This window comes from Amphiura filiformis, chromosome 7 (assembly GCF_039555335.1).
Source record: "Amphiura filiformis chromosome 7, Afil_fr2py, whole genome shotgun sequence".
NCBI lineage: Eukaryota > Metazoa > Echinodermata > Ophiuroidea > Amphilepidida > Amphiuridae > Amphiura > Amphiura filiformis.
This window is the reverse complement of record NC_092634.1, coordinates 30740020-30758099: the sequence shown is the minus strand read 5'-3', so window position 1 is coordinate 30758099 and position 18080 is coordinate 30740020. Positions and strand designations below refer to the sequence as shown.

At 38.0% G+C, this 18080-nt stretch overlaps 1 protein-coding gene across 1 annotated transcript in view; it reads right to left on the bottom strand.

Annotated features, from left to right (window-relative positions):
• LOC140157014 (glutathionyl-hydroquinone reductase YqjG-like) overlaps window positions 1-18080 on the bottom strand; it is a 150045-nt gene that overhangs the window by 37683 nt on the left and 94282 nt on the right.

The window sequence follows — 18080 nt, the reverse complement described above, 5'->3', positions numbered from 1 at the left end:
AAGCAATAATATCTGATTTGCATAATTAAATAAAGGATACATCCTGGATCAAACCTGAATTCAGACTCAAAAGCTATCTCATTAGGCGATGAAAATAATATAATATCCGAAAAGACATAAATATTAATTTTTCCTATTTAAATGCTAGTTTTCACTTATCACATTGTCCTCTTTTAATTTTAAGCTAAACAAATGAGGTAAAATGAAGAAAATTGCGATTTCATTCCAGCACCTACAATATGAGTATTAGCTCGCCGATGGCGATATTATCATGATTATTGGCAGAGTGAGGGGGGGGGGGGGGGTACTCACTCAGTGCAAATGACCATATGGAACGTGCCACAAACATGGGTATCTCTCTAAATGTAAGAGTGAAAAACTCATTCCCCAAAAGAGTGATTCACTTACAAAACCACTCAAAAAAGAGTGAAATGTGTTTTTTAACTTGAAAATCACTCTAAAAAGAATGAAAACCGGCACTCCAAAAGAGTGAATTTTAATTCTATCAAGGAGTTAAATGAAGGACAACTCTAAAAATGTGTTGTCCTTCATTTAACTCCTTGAACGAGTTGAAATTCACTCTTTTTTGAGTGGTTTTACAAGTTAATCACTCTTTTTGGGAGTGAGTTTTTCACTCTTACATTCAGAGAGATAGCATTTTCGGCCTTTTGGTAAATCAATGACCCCTCTTTCTAGGCAAATTTTGGTACATGCATGGATGGATTCTTTTTTCAAAATTTCCTCTTTTTTTGGAAAATATCCCAATTTAGCATCTCTAGCCAAAATGTTTGAAATTTTTCCAAAATTTTTTTTTTTTTGGGGGGGGAAGTTGTAAAATTAAGACAATTTGTGTTAAATTTGGCCAAAAATTTTGAATTTTAGTATATCGATGGGACCAAAATTTCTTGAAAAATTGGTATATTGATGGGTGCACTTTCAAATTCTCAGCAGCACACCCCTACCCAAACCAAACTTGAGTATCCCCTCCCCCGGGTCAAGACCCTGGTTATATGTAGTCACTCCAAGCTGTTACTTGAGTACCCCCCACCCCCGGGTCAAATCCCAGCCAAGACCCTGGTTACATGTGGTCACTCCAAGCTGTTACTTGAGTACCCCCCACCCCGGGTCAAATCCTAGCAAAGACCCTGGTTACATGTGGTCACTCCAAGCTGTTACTTGAGTACCCCACCCCCGGGTCAAATCCCAGCAAAGACCCCGGTTACATGTGGTCACTCCAAGCTGTTACTCCATAATTGGCCATGCATTTCCAGTGATAATTCATTGAAAAGTATCCGCTCGTCAACACTTCAATGTGATTCATGCATTTCATATGAAAAGGAAAAGGAGCTTGAGTAGTCATCGAGTTTAAAATAATTTCCCGATATTTTGTTCTATTTTTCATTTAAATGGAACTATCAAACTTGTCAACTATTTGACTGATTGACAAATACGTTGGCATAATCATCAAAATCTAGGTATAAATGCTGGAATGTTTTTGGAACACATAATTATATTATGTCCGTTGCCACATACTCATTCATGAGCAATTTGTTGATCGCGAAATGACAAAATATTTTTCTAGACCTTTCTTAAGGGATCCAAAATGAGCGTTTATTGCGTTTCGATAGTATTTTTTGTGGGACATGAGAGCACCTCAGACTTATCGAATTGCATTCTGAATACGAAGCAAGTCTTTCTGATATCAAATAATTTTCATTTTTTTAAATCACAATATAATACAAATTTTATGACAAATTATAAAAATTTGATATTTTTCAAATTTTAATATATAACAGTCCTCGAAGTAAATTATATAAATCTAATGATATATTCTTAAAGTGTATGTAGCAGGAGGAAAAGCCGACGGTCAATTGAAAATTTTGACCTTTCATATTGAAGATATGGATTTTTTTCCCAAAAGACCTAATTTTTTTGGTGTTTTGGGAAAAAAAATCCATATCTTCAATACGAAAGGTCAAAATTTTCAATTGATCGTCGGCTTTTCATCCCACCTACATACACTTTAAGTATAAATCATCAGATTTATAAAGTTTACTTCAAGTACTGTTAAATATCAAAAATATCAATTTTTAATGATTTGCCATAAAATGTGTATTAAATTGCGAATTTCAAAAAATCAAAATTATTTGATATCAGAATGACATTCTTCATATTCAGAATGCAATTTGATAGGTCTGATGTGCTCTAATGTCCCAAAATAAATACTGTCCAAACGTTCATACCCCAGCCCTTAAAAGGTCTAGAATGCTATTAAAATAGCATTCACAATTAGGAATTGTAGCACACAATCTTTCCACAGCTCTTGTTTAGAGCCACCAATAACACTATACCGTAAAATGGGGTAACTTTGGGCACTTTTCAGAGTTTTTAAACCACTGCTTCCAAACGAAACCAATTATATTTCTAATTATCTCTTTTTTATGACATTAGGGTTCCCTTCTACACATTGAAGTTGAAAAAGATTTTTAAATAATTTTGTAAGGGTGCCCTAGGGGTTAAAAATAGCCTGACCAAAGTTACCCCGCATAAATGGGGCAACTTTGGTCAGAGCTAGTATTACATTGCATGAAGAAAAAAAATCAAAAAAATTGATCTTTGCTGTATATGGGCAAGTTGTTGTTTTTTGTGACATTTGACCCCTTGTAAAATTATCAAGCACACATCCTTGCTCACAAATATCAATTTTTATTTTCTCTGAAAAAAATGCTCATTTTTGATCAAAAATCCTTTTATCCGTAAATTTCGAGGAAATTGGACATGAGCACCTATTATTTCTTCCAAATATATTTCTTAACAAATTGAAACCAAATATGACTAAAAACAATATTGCTATACGAAAATATGACCATTTAAAAAAATATTTTTGACCGACCAAAGTTACCGCTGACCGAAGTTACCCCATTTTACGGTATCAGTCAAGTATCAATAGCTATTCATAACCTCATGAATATACGCAAAGCCTGTGATCCAATCAAAAGAAATTGATTGCCTGACCACGCATTTAGTGCGCGGTCATTAATAACTCACAACGACTCCTGGAACATGGTGATTCGCGCTACAGTGACTTTTGTGCACGCGTGCGCGTGTGTATATGCTAAGGGTTATGGCAACACACATGCCCATGCGTTGCCGTTTTTGCTTCTGTGATTGGAAGCTCTTGTTGTCGGTGCTAATGTTGGTAGGGTAGGTTATAACTATACTTAAAACTGTTTATATTTAATGACGTTTTGTGGTGCAATGAATGACAATAATAACTTTGCACCATCTATTTTGAGTTCATTGTGTGAAATTGTCGGGGTTTTGTTTTGGGCCTCGGTATTTTCCGGGAAACTCATCTTTGGCCCAAAACAAAGCCCTCCAATTTTCCACGATGACCTCAAAATAAATGGTGCGGAGTTATTATTGTGTTAAATAGTATTCAGCTGATGCGGAGGTTTCAATTCACACTGGCCTGTTTCCACAGGTAAATTTACCCCTCCCCCTCTCCCCCAAACTTGGACCCACCTCCAATCAAAATCAAAACCCCACTTCTTTGGGCAAAAACTGCGCAATTTAGGCACATTTTTCTCACCAGATTTGCCACATACATTTTGTGTGTTTCTCCATGCTAAAATTTCATGGTACTATCAATGCAAGCTTGCGGCAGATTTAAGTAGCCTAAAAACTTGTTTAAGGAAGGGGTGCTTTTTTCCTAAAATATTTTTTCAAAAATCTGGAAAAACTACTTATTTGTTATTACTTTGTAGCAACATTTTCCAAAATTTGTCCGATTTAATCTTAATTTTGAACAAAAATTACAAACTCCAGAAAATAACCATTATTTTGAATCTCCTTTTTCGCCAAATTTGGTAAAAGTTTTCAGAGTCCGACCCGCCCACACCTCGCCACCCAATCTAAAATCAATAAACCATAGGTACTACACATGTCACCACATAATTAATGTAAAACTTCCCCCTCCTAAAGGTATAACTCCACAGCCTGCCCTAGATCCCCTCTTACAAGAAACTTGCAAGCCAAATAAAATCACTGTAGGTAAAGTTTGCATTCTACAGATTCTGTATGAAACACTTTTTTAAAAGAAATGTTCTAACTCAACCTTCTCCCTTGTTAAACCTCGCAGCTCTTCCCACAAGAAATTTCACGCTAAGCCACCGAGGAAGATTTTTGCCTGTTTTGCAATCACTGATAGAGTAGGAGGCACTTCACACAGTGTGTCAAACCATGCATCCAAACCGAAAAGGTTATAATCATAGAGTAGTCAAGTACGATCACGTCATCCAAGCAAGCAAGCGAGTAAGCAATCCAGCGAGTCAAGTAAGTGATCAGTAGTAGAGGGTATGATTTTTTTTTGCTGGCCGTGCCGGCAATATTAAACACTTCCTCTCTAAAGCTTCCTGTTCAATATGAGTAGGCTCTGTATCAGTTTCCTGAGATTTTACAGGAGGTTGTGATTGACTTGAAAGACAATATCCCATCATGCAGTCTGAGAATTGGGAGGGGTAACTAGTGTTGCCCAGGGGTGGGGATGGGGCCAGGAGAGGGGGGGAGATGGAGGGTTATGGGTACTGCTCTGTATCAGTTTCCTGAGATTTTACAGGAGGTTGGGATTGACTTGAAAGACAATATCCCATCATGCAGTCTGAGAATTGGGAGGGGTAACTAGTGTTCCCAGGGGTGGGGAGGGAACTAGGGGAGGGAAGATGGAGGTTATGGGTCCTGCTCTGTATTAGTTTCCTGAGATTTTACAGGAGGTTGTGATTGACTCGAAAGACAATATCCCATCATGCAGTCCGAGAATTGGGAGGGGTAACTAGTGTTCCCAGGGGTGGAAATGTGGCCACTGGCCAGGAGAGGGGGGTGAGGGTTATGGGTCCTGCTCTGTATCAGTTTCCAGAGATTTTGCAGGATGTTTTGATTGACTCAAAAGGCAATATCCCATCATGTAGACTGGGAGGAGTAACTAGTGTTACCCAGGGGTGGGAGGGAACTAGGGAGCGGGAGATGATGGGTTATGGGTCCTGCTCTGTATCCGTTTCCTGAGATTTTACAGGAGGTTGTGACTGACTTGAAAGACAATATCCCATCATGCAGTCTGAGAATTGGGAGGGGTAACTAGTGTTGCCCAGGGGTGGAGATGTGGCCAGGGGAGAAGGAGATGGAGGGTTATGGGTCCTGCTCTGTATCAGTTTCCAGAGGTTTTACAGGAGGATGGGATTGACTAGAAGGGCAATGTATGAGAACTGGGAGGGGTAACTGATGGCCCAGGGGAGGGGATGGGGTGATGGAGGATGAGGCATCAGTGAGGACAATTTTTTTTTAAAGTTGGGATTGACTCGAAAGGCAATATCCCATCATGCAGTCCAAGAATTCGGAGGGGTAAGTAGTGTTGCCCAGGGGTGGGGAGGGAACTATGAGTGGGAGATGAAGGGTTATGGGTCCTGCTCTGTATCAGGGGGAAGGGGAGGAGGAGATGGGGGTTATGGATCCTGCTCTGTATAAATTTCCTGAGATTTTACAGGTGGTTGTGATTGACTTGAAAGACAATATCCCATCATGCAGTCTGAGAATTGGGGGTGGTAACTAGTGTTACCCAGGGGTGGGGATGGGGCCAGGGGAGGGGGTGATGGAGGGTTATGGGTCCTGCTCTGTATAAAGTTCTTGAGATTTTACAAGAGGTTGTGATTGACTTAAAAGACAATATCCCATCATGCAGTCTGAGAACTGGGAGGGGTAACTAGTGTTACCCAGGGTTGGGGAGGGAACTAGGGAGGGGGAGATGATGGGTTATGGGTCCTGCTCTGTATCAGTTTCCAGAGATTTTACAGGAGGTTGTGATTGACTAGAAAGGCGATGTCTAAAAACTGGGAGGGGTAACTGTTGTGCCCAGGGGAGGGGGCGATGGAGGGCGAGGCATCAGTGAGGCCAATTTAGAAAAAAAATGATGCAAATTGTGAACAACTCCTCTAAGGTTGTAAGATTGTTAGGTGTTCAACAAATTAAAATATCCAGAAAGAAATGCATGATGGTATAGCGACGAGTGAGTAATAGAGTCCCCCTTCACCAATAACATAATGACATAACAAGCCTTACTATACCGAGGCCACTAAACCGCTCAAGTTTGGCACATGACTACTGCTTGGAACGTAGGTGGAACAATTAATACAAAATAGATACAATACTATCAAGTGGGGAATAAATAGACGCCGAGGAAGAGCTTGTTTGAAGAAAAGTAAACACCAAGTCGTAGGCCTACATCAAGATCACTGGAGTTACGCTGTGTGATATATGATTAAGTGGAATGCGGTGACTTGATATGACATATGGAGAGATACAATGACATATACTGATATGGAATCTAACCTTTGTGGAGATCATACGACTTTCAAATTCTCGACAATACGATGGAACATACCACATGATTGGAAATAAGATTATGACTGCATAAATTTGATTACCGATAATAATTTGATTTTAAACTTGGAAGTACACCCAAGAAAGTTTTTCGAAACATCGCAAGCGCGCCAGTAAGTATTTCAGCGGAAAAAGGTTCTATGGCACTGTATGAATTACAACTTTTTACTGAAATCAATTTCCTTGTTCATTTCCTTGTTTAATAAGCACGATAAAATTTTTGACGTGAACAAAACACTGCACTTTATATAATAGTGTATGTGAGTCATGTGATTGGGAAGTTAGCCAGTCAATCACTGACAGAGCCGAGCGTCTTCAAGTCGCTTTTTGTTTACGTAAAATTCGCAGCGATATATAAAGTGACACGGTGCAGGTGCCACATGAAACTGAAGTAATCTTGGAAGGCGTGCAAGAATAATTTACGATCATTTCAGTTTTTCAACAAGGATATGGTATTAGTGACTGTGATCTACTTTCAGAGATGACAGATGCCTCTTCATTCGACGACATACGCAACGACGATTACTGAATGAATTCATATGATATAGTATTAAGGATATAAGTACCATCCACGTTGCTGGATTGACGAATATAACTATACAAAGGAAAATACACCATTTTGAAATATTAACTTTTTACTGAAATATATTTATTTTGATTGAATATTATACATCATTTAAAAACAATATGGCTACCTTGGTAACAACTGCAGTTTTACTGCTTTCTTGCTTGTGTTATGCAATAGCAACATTAACATTTACCGCGCAACCACAAAACACCATGGTCGACAAAGGTGGACGAGTTCGCTTACGCTGTCGTTTCAGAGGACTTAACGATAACCACGTCGTCGTGTGGACAAAGAACAATAGGAATATCACTATTAACTCCGAGATTGTTGGCGATCGTTTCACGGTCGACAAAGAACGATATCGTGTTATCGGCGGTTTTCGGGACGAATATTTTGATTTGCGAATCCTAAATGTTGTCAGGTTAGACAATGGCTTGTACTCTTGTAGAGTCCACGAACGAGTTGCTGTAAATACAACGTATCCGATCAGAAATAACAACACAAGGATTTTGGGAAGAACGATTTTGCAGTCAAAATCAGGGGAGGTCAGAGTATATTATCTCCCAGCATACAAATATCCGCACTGTCCATCTCGAAACGGCAGACGGGATGTCGCTGTGGGTGAAGTCGTACCTGTGTGTTTCTCTGACAACGGTTTTCCCGATATCAACATAGCTATGCACGATACGGACGATCCGTTAAATTTATTGCCAATCGACCCGAGTAGGGTTCAAATTGAAAAAATGCCTTCCGGGTTTATATTTATTACACTCAATATCACACAAACTGAACATGGAAGATCATACTGGTGCGTAACGAGCAGCACCGAGTTCCCGTATCATGCGCAAAAGTGCTCCGTCGGACCATTTAACGTTCAGTTCAAACCTCGTGTTGGAATACGCCCTCTGAAATACGGACTTCATGTCGGTGAAGACGCTGTGTTTGCCTGCGAATCGGATGCGAATCCTGCGCCCACCTCAGTCAAATGGACGATTTATCCGCCGATCGAGTCCCCTCTTGTACATTTATTTGATCACAACAGAACGATGCATATCTTAAAAATCAAACCAGAATTAGATGGCAGGATCCTTAGCTGCACTGTTACAAACTCCAGAGGGAGTTATACCAGTAAACGGATCCTTACGATCAACCATGATAACTCTTGGATGTCTAAAGTTACTGTCCTTCCATCAGATAGTAGCATCCCCTCTGACAATGGCACCAGTGAGCCTGTACATCAGTGTTATCTTGTGTTTGACATACTTGGTCCACTCTTAGTGGGCGCCATCATTTTATTGGTGCTTTTGATAGTGTTAGTACTTATGAGACATAGTGGTCGTAAGGAGAAGGTGACCAGACGTAGACCGGTACGGAACGGGCAGTGTGTTCATAAGAGAATATCGGACATGGAGCTGAGCACGAGTACGGCGAGTACGGTGGATGAAACGTCATCTGTGATGCACCACAAAGACAATGGAGTACATCATGAAAGAACATGCACAATGCACACCATTGTGGATAAATGAGACTATACTGTGATTTTTTTGTATTCCATTTTTGTATTCACTTTTTGTATTCCATTTCCCAATGGCACAGTTCCATATCCTCCATTCAAAACTGCCAGATCAAAATTGACCTCAAGTTGTGGGTTATGAGTTTTTATTCCTATACATATTTAAAGGTCATTTTATAAGTATGCAAAGATATTGGTAAAGAACATGTGAATGTTTGAGATCATACCAATCAAGTGGGTACATCCAGGAAAGGGTGTGTAGTGCACAACAACAGGTCATACAGGTGTCTAACCAGCCTCAATGGTCAAAAGCAGGGCTTCAATTTGGCACTTGCCTGTTTAAGTTGACAACTGAGAGTTGTAAACATACTGGGCCAATTTTAATGAAGCCTGACAAAGTATATCCACCCCGGACCTGGGAGGTGGGGGTACTCAGTACAAATTACCATAAGCTACCATATAAGGGCATGCTGCAGATATGGGTCTCATTTTCAGGGCTCTGGTATAACAATAGCCCCCTTTTGTTGGTCAATGTTTGCAGTAGCGTAGCCAGGATTCTAGAGCGAGGGGGCAAAGCCATTTTTTTGTCTCCATTTATCAATATTATTTTATGTCCCATTTTAAGGACACTTAATTCTATGCCACCCTCATTTTCTCCCTGAAAATGTCAGGGGGGAAGCAGTTTGTCCACCAGCTCCCCCTGAATGTTTGTGAATGAAGCAATCACTCATAGGCCTATGTTGACTGCAGATGACACGTTTCAAATTTTCTTTAAAAATTAAAAAAATTTATAATTGTTTATTTTCATGACCAAATATTGAAACTTATGGCTAGCAAGCACAGCATTAAGTTGTGGTTGTGAACCTACAAAAGGGTGCGTTTGTCAAACCCAATGTATGAATATTAAGATCATAATCATCTTCTCAAATTAGCATGTAACATAAGAATTTCCTCATCCAATTTTGATGAATTCCTAAAAACCATCTAGCATTCACAAGGAAGCATTCACTCATAAGCTTAAGCTGTGGTTCCTTGGCTAGGAAAGGGCAGCTTTTTCTGGTCAAATCCAATGTATTTTGATTAGAAAATGTGAAAATGAAACGTGCGACTCTCCTCGATGAGTTCTAAACCAGAACTGGAGGAAGCATTCACTTATGATGTGGTTGCAAGGGTACTTTTTTGTGTAATTGTGTTGACGAAACCACAGGCTGTCCAGATTAACTATCTGTAACGCTGCAGTGTTTTGCTATGGCCCAAATTTGGCCTGGTGTGTTGAAAAATTGGGCATGGAAAATGGAAGTTAATATGCAGCTTTGACATTGCCCGCAACTTTCAAATTTGCTATAATTCAGTTTTGCAAAAGATGAAAAATAAAATATATAAAAATTGGCATCCCACACATGCCAAAATAACAAAAGCTGCATACCCCTTCCTAAGTTTTGGGTACACAAGGGGGTATTCCATTTGAAATCCAGTCATCCCCTATGGAAGGTATATTACCTTAATCTCCCACACAGGGGGTGTAGATTTCAAATGGAGCCAAGTCGCCTTTCTGGTAACCCCATTTGAAACTATAGGGGGTGTATGGATTTCAACTGGAATAGCCCACATCTACAAGTCTGATAATTAATGAGCTGCTAAGGTTTGATCATTTTAAAGGAGTATTTTGTGATCCTAGCGTCCTCTTTTTACAACATTTTTCAGTGGATATCCACGAAACAAGATTATTTCTAAAATTTCAGTTAATCCTGATTTCGATAAACATTCCTGGAAAAATTACATAGCCAGAGGTTTGGTATAAAATTTTCAGCAAAAGGGGATCATGCAGTGAATCACGAAATGCCCTTTTACGTAAAAAGGACAATCTTTAATAATAAATACTAGATAAAAAATGATCAAATTCCTGTTGGTTCGATAAAGAAGCCAAGAAAATGTCAACATAGACAACAAATTATGACAAATATCTTTGACTTGTCAACTAATTTGACAGATACTACTAATTCAAAGACTTAAATCTTAAAGGCCCATTCAGTGATTTGCTCACTGCAAAATCACCAAATTTCAGATTTTGGCACCTTTGTTAGTGTCATAGATGTGCTAACATACATTGCTAGTTGTTATAGCTGAAAGCTGTGTATTTAAAGACAAAATGAGACATTTTACATGAATCTCTAATTAGAGAAATTAGCTACTTGTATTTGAATAGGATTTTAACTTTGTCAATATTGCTGTTTTCCTCAGGGTTTTTTTGCCAAATTTTTCATTTCAAAAATACAAATGACAATATTAATGACTTTTCCTTCACTTTTAGGCAATTAATAAACAATTTTAATTTTTTACTTTTTCACTGGGATCACTGAATGGGCCTTTAAGCTTAAGGGTTATTCTTGGATGAAAATTAATGCGATTATTTTCAAATTTTGCATAATAATTACCATTTAACTAATCACTTTTGTTAAAGCAGTAAATTCACAATTGCCATTTTTCATTCTGCAAAAAAAGTCACATTTTGACTGACATTTTTGAACATTTTGCTAATTTTGAAATTGTGTATATCTTAAAATGCCTTCACACTTAAGTTTCCACATATTTTGACTTTTGCTACAAGTATTAAAAAATTCAGTAGCACAAAAAAAGGTCAACTTTTACACATGTAAATTTCTGAAATATAAATATATGTTAAAAAGAGGCATAAAACCTGAAGTTACCCAAAAGATTCAAGATTTATAGTTTTGCATACATAATACATGATTTGTAAAATGCTAAATCTATCTGATTTTGCATCCCAAATATAAATTGACCCAATTTCAGGAAAAATACACAAATTATTTAAGCAAACTCAACCAAATATGACAAATCAAACTGAGGATAGCCGGATAAACCTACTTGCAAGTGTTTTTAATTTGCCTGCAAAACCCACACACTAAACTAATTTTGTGGCTTAACTTCTTGTCACTACAAATGTACATGTAAAGAAGAAATCAAGATACAGGGTGAGTCTAAAAGAACTGTACCCTCATTTTTTCAAAACTAACTGTGCATGGAAATTTCTCCATTCCTGCCCTATGTTGAGATATGATTTAAACATGGGTACATTTTGCATTTGGCCATGCAAAATCCATGGAATGGATTGAATGCTCTTTTTTGTTTGTTTTATGGTTAAATCAATGTAGTTCAGTATAATTATTCTGATTTCTTATTTTGATTGGGGTAGCCAAGATTGCCAAAACATCTTTGACCAAATGTGAGAAAACAAATTTGCCAGAAACCTTTTCAAAAGTACAATAAACATCATAAAATCAACATCTCTTGGTTTGTTCACGGTTGGCCAACTGGAAAAGGAATCCAGAAAATTAAATAAACTAACTGTGAGAAATTGAAATTGGAATCGGAAGAATAGATAATTGGACCAAATGTAAATCATATTTATTTGTTGAACACTTAATTGTATATGTCAATAATAGGAAAGAGCCAATTTAAGTTTACTTTTCTATCTGTAATGCATTTATACTTACTGCCAATGGTCTGCATAAAGATGTTTATCTTTAAAAGCGATGTACATAAGATTTGCTGAAGAGGATGCCCTAAATTAGTTTAAATTTCTGATTTATACAATTGTAAAGAACTTTAATGAACTAAATATACTGTGTGAAAAACAATACATAACCTAAGGTGCTGTATTTGTACAACAGCATAGATTTTCTTTTTATTAAAATGTTAGTTTTAGCCTTTTCATTTTGAACCGAACAAATGAGGTAAAACAAAGAAAATTGCAATCTAATTCTAGTGCCAATATATCCACATGGGTGTATCAGTCTGTCGATCGTTAAAGCCGTTTTGATCGCCTCGATGCGTTATGAATACCCCAAAGATGTATGTATTAAATAAGCATAAGATACATAGAATGAGCATCCATAAACAAATTTGACTAATCGATTGTACAAATCAAGTCTCGTACTCCATGAATTTATTAAAAATATCAGATTTTGTCACAAATACAGCATAGATGGAATGTTTTTTGCAGAGTATGTTATTTCAATAAAGTACATCACAATTGTTTTAACATCAGAATTTTAATCAAAATTGAGGGTGTCCTCCTCAGCAAATGTTACATCATAACTGTTTTAATACATAAACCACATTAATGTGGATTCGAATGCCATAAAGATGGCCCAATTCAATATGATGTGATGTGACAAAGCGAATTAAATCAGATTAAGCTATTCAATCCGAAATCCATACACCCCTATGAAAAACATGACCTTAATCTCCCAGGTGTAAATTTCAAATGGAATCACCCAGCCAGGTATCTCCATTTGAAATTCACTCCTTATGTGGATGATTAAGGTCATGTCTTCCATACAGGGTGTGTGGATTTCAACTGGCATAGCCAATTAATTGTCACATCTCAAGAAAAAATTTCTCCCTTTTTAAAATATTTTGAAAACATCATTTTAGCCAGTAAATTAAGTTAAAAGAAAAGCAAGGATTTAACCATCTTCTTTTTTTTTTCAACACAAGAGAATCACTTTACTTGTTCACATCCAGTAGTGGTGGCGCTAGAATTTTTTCTGGAGGGAAGGGGGGGGGGGGACAAAGTGAATTTCAGGGGGAATGGACTCAACCAATTTCCACAATATTGCTGCAAAAAGTGTAAATCTTTGTAATTTTGGGGTTTTACTGGGGAAACTGGGGGGGAGTTCTGACTGAGGGGCATCCCGTGGCACCACATCATGTAATATGTCAGATGAAATAGTGTACAACATAATTATGCAATCTATTCTAAATAATAAACTTATATAGTTTTATAATAAACACATGTTTACTTGTCTGCTCTTGTGTGATTGTGTGTCTGAGTCAAGATGTTTAAAACTGAAGTTTGTCCAACACTTTTATTTCAAAATAAAATAATTTGTGGAAATTGTAACTATGGGCTATATTCCATTAAAAGTCTACACTACCCATGTGGAAGATTTAGCTAAAGTCTTCCACAGTATGAGTTTGGAATAGAATAGACAACTGGTTAACTTCCATTTGAAATACTCACTCCAGTTGTGGGAGATGTAGGTAAAGCCATAATACAGAAGGAGTATATAGGTTTCAAAATGATTAACCCTGACCAATTACATTTGAAAAACATACACCCCCTGTGGAAGATGTTTCCAAAATCATCCACATGGGTGGTGTGGATTTTAAATGGAATAGCCCAATATCACTTAAATGTAATTTTCATGTCTCATCCAAATTATAGTACTGTATAGCATGACATTTTTGTGGCTTTAATTTTCGCGCTTTTCACGGACGGACGGGCAGCCGCAACTTTTAACCCGTGAAATATATTTATCATACAACACCCACTAAACTGTCCAGAATTAATAAAATCATGAAATATTTACCCAGTGGAAATATCCCACTAGGCCTATACACAGGCCCATACGCAGGATTTCATTTGGGGGTGCTGATTTTGAAAAAGTGGACCTTTTTCCAGGGAAGGGGGGCGATTTTGTGAAAAGTGGACTAAATTTGGACCTTTTTTGTCCAAAAAAGCGTAAAACACCTGATTTTTTTGGCTCGCTACGCTCGCAAATTCTGACATTTTGGGACTTTTTGAATACTTTTCCAAAACTTTTTGTATACTTTTCCTGCGTATGGGCCTGCCTATACAGTTCACAACTGGCATATCTTACTTTATTTTGAGTATTTTGAGAGTTAAAATGATCAGAGAATCTTGACAGTTGTTACTATTAAATATTTTGTAATAACAAAATTAAAATTTGACCCAAATCATACATTAAGGTTTTAACAAAAGTCTATGTGACAAATTTCAATGCCTTTATATCAGTGAATGTATAATAATAAACTACCCCTGTGGCCCTTTCTCTATATATGTGCATGTCATGTGTGAGCATTTTTTCACGAAAATGCATCGGCGCATGAATGTCTTGGGTTATTTGAGGGAAGTGAATCATATCGACAAATTGCTGCCAGCAAGTTTCAGGCAAATCAAAAGAAAGGCTTTCAAACTTTTCAATTTTTCCCAGGCCTTTGACCTGTTGTGTGTGTATTTTGCACAAAACTTAACATGGATATTTCCATCATGTTATTTATTTCATGTAAATTTATTTAATTATTTAGTGTGGGAATGTTAAAAATTGGGCACCATTGACAGTGAAAAAGTAACTTTCTGAGCAAAAGGCAGTGTAAATTTCTAAAAACAGAGGATCATTGGGTGTATTAAAGCTGATGAAAGAAGGCGGTCTATTGACAAGCACAGGCCAATATATGTGAGTGCACTCCCCCTGGACTGTTTGTACTTATAAAAAGTGCATTTACCTCAGAATTATCCCTGAGAATTCTACAAACAAATCACAGGATTTTGACTTATCACCTAGCTTTCCATTTCCTCCCAAAAACATGTTTAATGCATTTGTAAATTTCCTAGCATGGATTGACGAGCTACGGTTAATTGAGCTACACTGACGGATTTGTACAAATTATGAAGGAAGCCGAAAAATGTGTAAGTTGATTGGATGATGAGAGGCAAATTTAAAGCAGAATTAGTAGCATTCAAAGACGGTTATAATTTGAATCATTTGGTGCATTCGAAGGAATAAACAATTAAGCAATTTGCACCATATTTTGTCTGAGCAGTTTTTGTTAATTTCCCATCTGTAGTGTCATTGCAACATTTTCACCATCATTTTGGATGCAGAACATCAAAAGGGGGAACATTGCAGGTGAAGTTAATTTTCAGTTCAGAATTGAGTTCAGTATTTCTGCCTTGAAAGCCTTGAAGATTAAAATTAAAGTTGCAAGATTAAAATGAAACCTCATTTGCTAAAATGGATCAAGGCATCCATATATGCATAGGCGGTGGAAGCTTGGGGACAGAGCCAGGGGGGGACAAGTTCCCCTAAATTTTTGTTAGGGACTACCCCTCAAAATCACAACAGAAGAAAAAAATTAAGCAATAACTGTTATGACTGAGGGAGCATTTTCCCACATCCACCCCCCCCCCCCGGTGCCACCACTGCGTACAGACAATTTGTCAAAGCAGACCCCTGACTGAGGATTTTCTTCTGTAAAACACAATACACCCATGTCTAAGAATATTTTACTCATGGCCTGTGCTACGCCACTATACCCGGCCAGGGCCGTAGCAAGGTTGAAAAATGTGGGGCGGCCATCACAAATGTGGGGCGGCCAAATTACAAATAAATGCCCAAATTGAAATAAAGATATATAGAAAAACATAACAAATTTCTAAAAAAGTGGGGCGGCCTTGGCATCCCCGGCCGCCCCGCTTGCTACGGCCCTGTACCCGGCCACTATACCAAGATGTCACAGAAACATTGAAAGACATTGAAGCAAATGTTAAATTTTGAATCAATCACCAAGTGCCTTATCGAGGGGGGGGGGGGCACAAAAAATCCCATCAAAGCTATTTGAATTTGTCCATCCACCTGGTGTAAACGGTGATGACAAAACTTTTCAGTGGCAGGTGCAGAGAACTGGCTCGCCAGGGGTATGACTTTTAAAAAAAGGGGGTCATCAGGTATAGTCGACTTCAAAATACAGGCACATACAGTCATTTCCAATGTTGAGTGCCCCCGGGCTTCCAACATCGTGCCTTAGGTGCACAATTGGGCTACTTGGCAATCTACTATGCTATTACCCCCCTTTTTTTTAGTTGCGGCTACCCAATGACTGCCTTTTTTGGTTGCGGGTTCCCAATGACCCCCTTTCTTCTAGAATAGCATCATCAAAAGGCCATAAAATAATGCTGAAACTGTCAAATTCTCTTATTTCAACATATTTGTATTGGAAATTTGGAAAATTTGGAAGAAGAAAATAGAATTTTGCTCAATTTTTCAAAATTTTCTACCCGATGACCCCTTTTTTGAAATCTTATACCCAATGACCCCCTTTTTCATTTTGTTTGTTCCCAATGACCCCCTTTTTAAAATAACGCTTTGTACCCGATAGGCCCCTACTTCATGACGCCGGTAGGTACATACCCGTCACTTCTAAAGTTGAGTGCCCCCCCCCCCCCGGTTGGAAGCACTGGGTCAGGATGGCCAGTCCCTATAGAACTCAACCCTCCACACCCATTGGTAATCATTAATAATTAAATGTTATGAGAGAATTTTATTTTGAAATGAAACTGTCAGAATAAATATTGTTGTTTCATCGTAGTTGGCACCGTACCGTAATGAGTCAAGCAATCTTACTATGGTCACAGGAAATGCCACTTATTAAAAAAAGAACCTCTGAATCGACACCGCTCATAGAATCCAAGAAATTATGGTGAATTGACATTGCTGAAGTCTTCAAGACAGCGTGGTATAATATTTTGAAACATCTGCAGGCAGCAAATAATGGGCTCTGGGGGTGGGGGTGGGGTTGGTAATCAGTACAAATGACCTTACTGGGACGTGCCGCAAACATGGGTATAGCATTTTCAGCCTTTTGGTATATCAATGACCCCTCTTTTTCTGGGCCAATTTTGGTATATGGATAGGTCCTTTTTTCAAAAGTTTCTCAATTTTTCCGGAAAATAACCCAAGTTTGCCTTAATCTATCCCAAATTTTCTCAATTTTGCCAAAATTTTGGGGAAAATTAGTAAAATCTAAGACAATTTGGGTTAAAATTCAGCCAAAAATTTATACCGTATATTGATAGGTCCAAATTTCTTGAAAATTGGTATATTGAGTAAGAACCAGTTTCGTTCATACAACTTCTGGTTTGTAACCAGGGGTGCGGTGTGGTGCCCCCCCCCCCACATAAATCTGCAAAAATATCTGCTTTGTTTGTAAAAAATAGCTAAATTGGGCCAAAAACATTTTGATAAATAATTGTGAAATTTGTTAAAAAATAGGATCCAAAAATCAATTGCAGAGGGGATAAAAGTCTACTGTTGCCCAGAATGAAGATTTCTCTTGAAAAGGTCTGCATTTGGAAAATCCGCACCTCCACACGAAAAAATTCTGGCGATGGACCGTTTGTGATCTTAGGAAAGTGAATTGATCTCTTCTCCCTCATCTTTGTCATCTTCATCATCTCCTACTTCTTCATTGTCCTCCTACATTTGTCTTCTTTTTAGCCCCCCCCCCCCATCCTCCCATGCCCCCAGATGACCTGACATGCAGTGCAGGGGGGGCAACAGGGGGCAAGAATTCTGACTGGAGGGGAATTTGCCCCCCATGCCCCCCACCCCGTGGCACTGCCACTGCTGACATGTCTAACATGATTGCACCTGTACAATTCACTTCACCTTTCACACTCACAGCAAAGATTAATATTGTGGTTTATCATTTCAACTTGTCATTTATTTGTGGGTGGGACAAACTCAATAGTTTCAAACTTAATATTTTCATTTTTCCGTCACATAAAATTTATTTGTTTATGATAGCTCTATGATTCAAGATGACTGACTGTTTACTGTTTACACACATTGTCATTTAAGATTCACTTGATTTAAATTAAAAACTGATGGCTGAACTAACAAAGGTTCGCTATGTCGAAAACAAGGTTTGCTATATCAAATATTACATAGCCCTAACCCT